We start from the raw sequence: 6,000 nt of genomic DNA on the forward strand, positions 1-6,000 counted from the left end.
TTAGCTTTCCAACTTTCAAACAGAAAGCTAACACTGTTGCAAAGCTTCTGAGGCTAAAACCTTTACTTTCAGCCTGCCTTTAAGAACAGGGCTTTTCAACAATTCAAATTTCACTTATTCTGCTAGTTTATTGGCAAAGATCATGACAGATGATTTGCACAAAGCCTCAGTACAACACTTGGGTTAAAAGCTGTGCAGAGAAAGGGTACTACCAGGAACAAAGTGTCAGAGCAGGAGAATCCACAAGCCACGATCCCGTAGCTGATGCCACCTTGGCAACTACCTCACTGACTGGAAAAGTCACTTCTACAACAGGGGCAGCAGAAGCCTTGCAGAGCAGAACATCTTGAGAGATTTGTAACACATATAGATACCATTTATCATCTTCGTTTGCTGATGCCAGACTTGAGATAGCTGAAAATGAAGGACTCTATAAACATGATGTATTTAACCCACTCACAATATGGTTTTAACCCCCCCCACAGCCTGGGTTTCTCAACCAGGGAACCATACCAGCTGTCAGTTCTTAACGAGATGCCTGGCAAGGTAGCACAAACAAGGACTTGAGACAGGGAGTTGGCCACTATTGAGATGTAGCTGTTGCTTCTTTACCCTGCGTCCCTTGGACTATTGTCTAAACCAACCACACAGCAGAGTATTAATTATGCCACTAAAGTAATGAGGGATCCAAGGAACTTGTGTAAGGGAGAGGATCTTCAGTTAAAGACCAAGGTATGCTGTTAAGTCCTTAATGATAATTAAGGATGTGAATCATAAGAGAGTACAGCTAGTCAAAAATGAGATACAGTGCAACACGTAAGAAAAAAAAATCCAATCTCTTCTCTTATTGGAAATTTTAATGGTCATGCTTTTGATGCCATTCTTATTTTAAAAATAATTTAAAAGCTACAACTAAAAAAGGGCAGCAATCACTGAACTTGCCAACTGTATTCCAATATCTAAGGAAAAGGACATGTTAGATCTGCTTGGGGGTTATTGCCACTTGCTTTGTACATGGATCGCCATACGAATATCATGAAAAACCTTTAATGTTGCACAGAAAAAGTCAAAGATTTACCTGCCAAAAGCACGATACTACAGATTAAACGTAATTCATAGCAAATACCACTTTATATTATAATCAATCAAATCTGAAAGTTCTTGAAGAGAGAACCTAGCCATTTGGAAACAAAGCATTTAGGAAAGTCATATGCATTGCATAATGCCATGTAATACACCTCACTGGAGCTGGGGAAACTGCTCTTCAGGCTTCCTTGCAATAACACAAACTTTGTGTACTAACATAATAACTGGAAAATATCAGGGCAAAGTCCAGAGCTCACCTGTCTGTGTAACACAAGGTATGTTTCAGTCATTTTGGAAGGGAAAAGGAAAAAAGATCGGAGTCACGTGCCACAATTATTGAACACAAGCATTTTGCAATCAACCTGCAGTTTGAAATTTACTTGTCCGAACTAGTAAGTTTACAAAACATACATTTCACAGAAGAATGATTCACAGCTGATTCACAAGTAAAGAAATGCCAATGTTCGCCAAATTTTTGCCTTGACAATACTAAAAATGCCCTCAAACCAATACTGTGAAGTTATTTGAAGGATAATTCCAGTGAAAGCCGCAACTAAGTGTGGGAAGACGTGAGGTGCAAAGTATTGCCTCATCTAGTCAAGCAGTAGAGCATATTTTTTTTTTTTTAACGTGCTATTCTCTGAAAAACTGAAGCCTCAAAAAGAATTAAACCATGTGGAAAAAATCAGAAACGTTGAGTCTGATTACAGCCAACTAGTCAACAAAACAATTAACGAAAATCAACAGAGAAAAGCGGAGCTACAGTACGGAAAGGGTATTTAACGCATGAACTAGGCAAAAGTACAGGGGAGGGGCTGTCTAGTCGTAGAACAACATAAAAATCCACTTTGCATGGAAATATGTAATTTGAGCTTTTTTTTAACGTAAAATCTACACAGTGTATTCAAACGAGACGACAGAAAGATGAGCGGCGGTTTTTCTTTGCCTTGCAATATCTTACCCGCAGAAAAACATTTCAAAAGCAGCACAATTCAGCAGACTCAGGAAAGGAAAAGTCCAACACATGAGCAATTGCACAGAGCAGCTGAGGGGTGGGTGGATACAAGCGGCTCGCACGCGCTGCTGTTAATGACTCATTAACTAACCCTTCCGCGGGCGCGAGCGCTTGCGCCGCAGCGCGCGCTGCTACCCCTCACGCGCAGGCAGGGCGCCGGGCAGCCGCTCGGGAGGAGATGGCTGGGGGTTGCTAGGCTGCCCGCCACAAACACTCCGCGCCGCAAGGGCCACGGCGGCGCACGCTGGAGCCCGGTCCCGACGGTCGCGGCCGGGAGCGGAGCCCCGGGCCAGGGCGAGGGCCCACTCCAGCCCCTCCGGGGGTGCAGCCGGGGGTTCCCTTCCCCTCCCTCCCCTCAGAGGGGCCGCGGCAGCGGCGGATGCACCGAGGGGCAGGGAGCGGCCCCAGCTCCGCCAGCGGGGCCACCTGCCTCCGCTCTAGGCTTCCTCGGCGCCGGTGCCCAGGCGCCCCCCGCCCGCCCCTCCCCCGCTAGCTCTGCCCGTAAACCTGCTCCCCGCAAGCGCGGCGCCGCGGCGCCCCTTCCGCGGCCGTCAGGAGTGGAGAGCGCGGGGGCCGGTCCCGGGCGCGCAGCTCGCCCTGGCTCCTCGGTGGCCCCGCGGACCTACCTGCCGCCGGCGGGCGACGCGAGGCGAGGCGCGGCGCGGAGCTCCGCGGGGCAACGGTGCCGCCGCCCGCGCTGGCGGAGCGGGCGCGGAGCGGCCCCGGGGGGGGGGGGAAGCGGCGGCGCGGCCCCCGCCCCGCCCCCCGGGGCAGCGGGGCCGCCGCCATTGGGCGCTCCTCGGCGGCGCGGGGGGCGGCGGCGCCGCATTGGCCGGCGGCGGCCGGCGGGGCGGGGCGGGGCGGGGCGGGGCCGGTCCCCGTGCGGCGGCGGGCGGGGAGCAGCCGGCTCAGCCGCCGGGAAGGCGGCGGGGGGCGGTTCCTGAGGCCCGGAATTAAACCCCTGGAATAGGCTCCGAGTACGAGTGAGAGGGAGCGCAGCCTCCGCTTAGAGAGCTGCAGAAATAAACATAAACGGGTAGATAAAAAGTGTAATACAAAAAGTCGTTCTGCTCGTGGCGATTCAGCTGCCATCCTTAAACACGGCAACATTTCTACGTAACTGACCGGGCTGTGTTATTAGTAAGTGTCGCCGTTCTTTTGTTAGACCCTGATGAGTTTCGTGGATCGGGAAATATCCCCATATTATGTATTAGTCAGGACTAATAGTGTTAACCACAATGGCTATGAACCAAACTGTTTTTAAACTGTTAAAGTGTAGTAGTATTACAGACCTGAAAATGTAAATCTAAAATATTAACCTTATTTCTGCTCTTACCTTTAAATATTTGAGATTGTAATTCGCATATGCACACGTCTTTATGGAGGGTTTAATTTCTAACCCTACTGCAATTTCAAGGCTTCTGATGAAAGACAAGTTATGAACACGCGCATCACAGACGCGAGCGCAGGTGCGTACGTTCGTGCCCATCACCAGATTCACGGAGTGACTCTGGAGACCTGGGAAATTATCGAGTCACCAGAGAGCTTCCTAGAAAATTGAACCCTGCAAGCTGAGAGATGTGAATAACCTTAACATTTGCATTAAACATTATCATAACAGCCTCAATTAGTAGTGAGGACTGAGTGTAAAAAGAAAAAAACTACAGTAGTTTCACTCTTCTCCAGGTGAACTAACAGCTTTTAAAGTGCTCATGTAAAAGCACCAGGAAAATCTGAAATGAAAAGTGTGAGATGACCACGCAGTTATGGTAACTGATGCTACACTTGGCAATTTAGCGTAAGACATGGTCAGGTTTGCCTGACTTTGTATTGAAGGAGCTTTCAAAGAGGTTTGAAGGTTTACCATAGGTACATACTAATCCGGGGACACGCATGAAAAAGCACACCGCCACTCGGGCAGAAACCCCAAAGCCCCTGTGCTACCAGCGGGGGAACCTCCTCTGGCACAAGCCCTGACACGAGTGCCAGCTAGAGGTGGTCAGCAGAAAGTATCACGCAGCTCAGGCATTTCCACACCGTATTTGCAGATCGTGCATAGCCTTATTCAGCAGTATAAAATTTTGATTTCCCAAACAAAACTAAAATGTAACATAAAAAATATGTTTAGTTGCAGACTGCCCATGGACCAAGACAGATTTAGGCTGGTAGCCATACTCATGTACGCCTGTAAAGGTTAACCACAACAAGGACACAGGATAGCACTGCCCAGCTACAACTGGTGTTGTCATTTCTTCAGTTATTTTATGAGCCAAAAGAACTACAGATTAGTCTTCCACTTATTTCCCTCCATCTTCATCATCTTTAACAAATCCAGGATCCAAAATGACATAAAGGCCTGGGAGAGATCCAGACTAGAAGACGACTCCAAGGCCGTCAATCCTTTCCTCTTCCCACCCCCCCCCCCCCCCCCCCCATTTCTCCTTTTTTTTTTTGCTCGTTTGTTTCTGAGTAAAAGCATCAGGATCAGCCATTACAGAGCAACTTTTCACAACAGTACTATGAGCCTGTAGTCACAAAGGCAGCTACAACGGCTGTCATGAACAGTCCAACAGTGGCAGCGTTTGCCATGTCTTGCATTGCTAAAGCAGACTGAAATTTCATCAATCAGGTTGTAATTAAGACTCAGAACCAGAAAGATAAGTTGTGTTTTCCATGTTTGCCATCCTTTTCACCCCCAAGCGTGTTTACTGATAGCCTTTAGATAGTTTAAAGGTTGAGGAAAGGGATGTTTCCTCATTTAAAAAAATCATTAAAGGAAAAAGGCTTCCATATAACATACTGCTTTTTTAGCACTTTTCCCTCTTTTATGTAGATTGATTAATAGGGTTAAGCTGGCTCTAGCACCGATTACCTTTTCTGATATGAAGTAAATTGAAGTTCCTGTATTCAACATCCTTTTAAAATATGCAGGGAAAGATGATTTAGAACATTTGATTCTCTAGAAGTATTTATTCCATCAAAGTTATTACACCATTATGATAGCATCAGGTCGCTCTGTTTAATACCATTATTCTATCTGAACTTTAAGAAATTTTTACTTTTTTGTTTCTGAAATACTTTTACTAGTAAGATCTAGAATGGAAGGACTGGCAGGTAACATACCTGTTACAGGTTCTTACATTTTCCTGAGTCTTCTCAGAATGAAAAACACAGAGAACATTTTCGGTGAGCCCTGAAGTGGTCAGGCAGTTGGACTAGATGGTCATTGTAGGTCCCTTCCACTGAAATACTCTATTACATCAGAGAATCAGAAATCAAATTACTCCATTTGAATAACTTTACATTAATCGTCTGGTTGAAAACTGCTGTTCATACCATAGAAAGAGAAGTTAGAACATACTTGAACTTTCACCCCCCAAAGTACAGAGTGGTGGTGGTGGGGAAATCAAACACGCTCCGGAGAGCCTGGTTTGCCTACTTCCAGTAATTTGGGTTTGACGAACAAAGATTATGTCCTTCAGTTTTCTAGAATATGACATAATGTTGCATATTAACCATAGAAATACAGCATTCTATTGCTGGTATTCTGACTTACATTGAAAATGTATTTATGATGAGACTCTGCAGGGTTAGAGCATGTGAGATCATGACTCTAAACACATGTACTGAATAACTAAACTTTAGAATGATCCTGATTCTAATTTAGTTTGAATATACACATCACCTGACTTTTTATTCTTTGAACTTGACAGATAGAGTCCTTAATGTTAATATTTCATTATAAAGACAATATTAATAATTCATTACGTCTTGGGAAACTCTTAATTATGCTATTTTATTCCAATATAAAGCGAGTCTCATGCAAGCTTTACTGCATTAATCAGTAAACAGAATTAAATATATCCCATTGTATTAAATGAAGTGAGGAAGTGTGGTTT

The 6,000-nt window shown here is 45.6% G+C and overlaps 1 protein-coding gene across 1 annotated transcript in view; it reads right to left on the reverse strand.

Moving 5' to 3' along the window:
* STON2 (stonin 2) overlaps positions 1-5,427 on the reverse strand; it is an 85,666-nt gene extending 80,239 nt beyond the window's left edge. The window contains exon 1 of the mRNA XM_064460511.1: positions 5,225-5,427. The gene's annotated coding sequence lies outside the window, so the exon portion shown is untranslated. The remainder of the gene's footprint in view (positions 1-5,224) is intronic.
* Positions 5,428-6,000: the final 573 nt, after the last annotated feature.

The sequence above is a fragment of the Phalacrocorax carbo genome, chromosome 9 (genome assembly GCF_963921805.1).
Source record: "Phalacrocorax carbo chromosome 9, bPhaCar2.1, whole genome shotgun sequence".
NCBI lineage: Eukaryota > Metazoa > Chordata > Aves > Suliformes > Phalacrocoracidae > Phalacrocorax > Phalacrocorax carbo.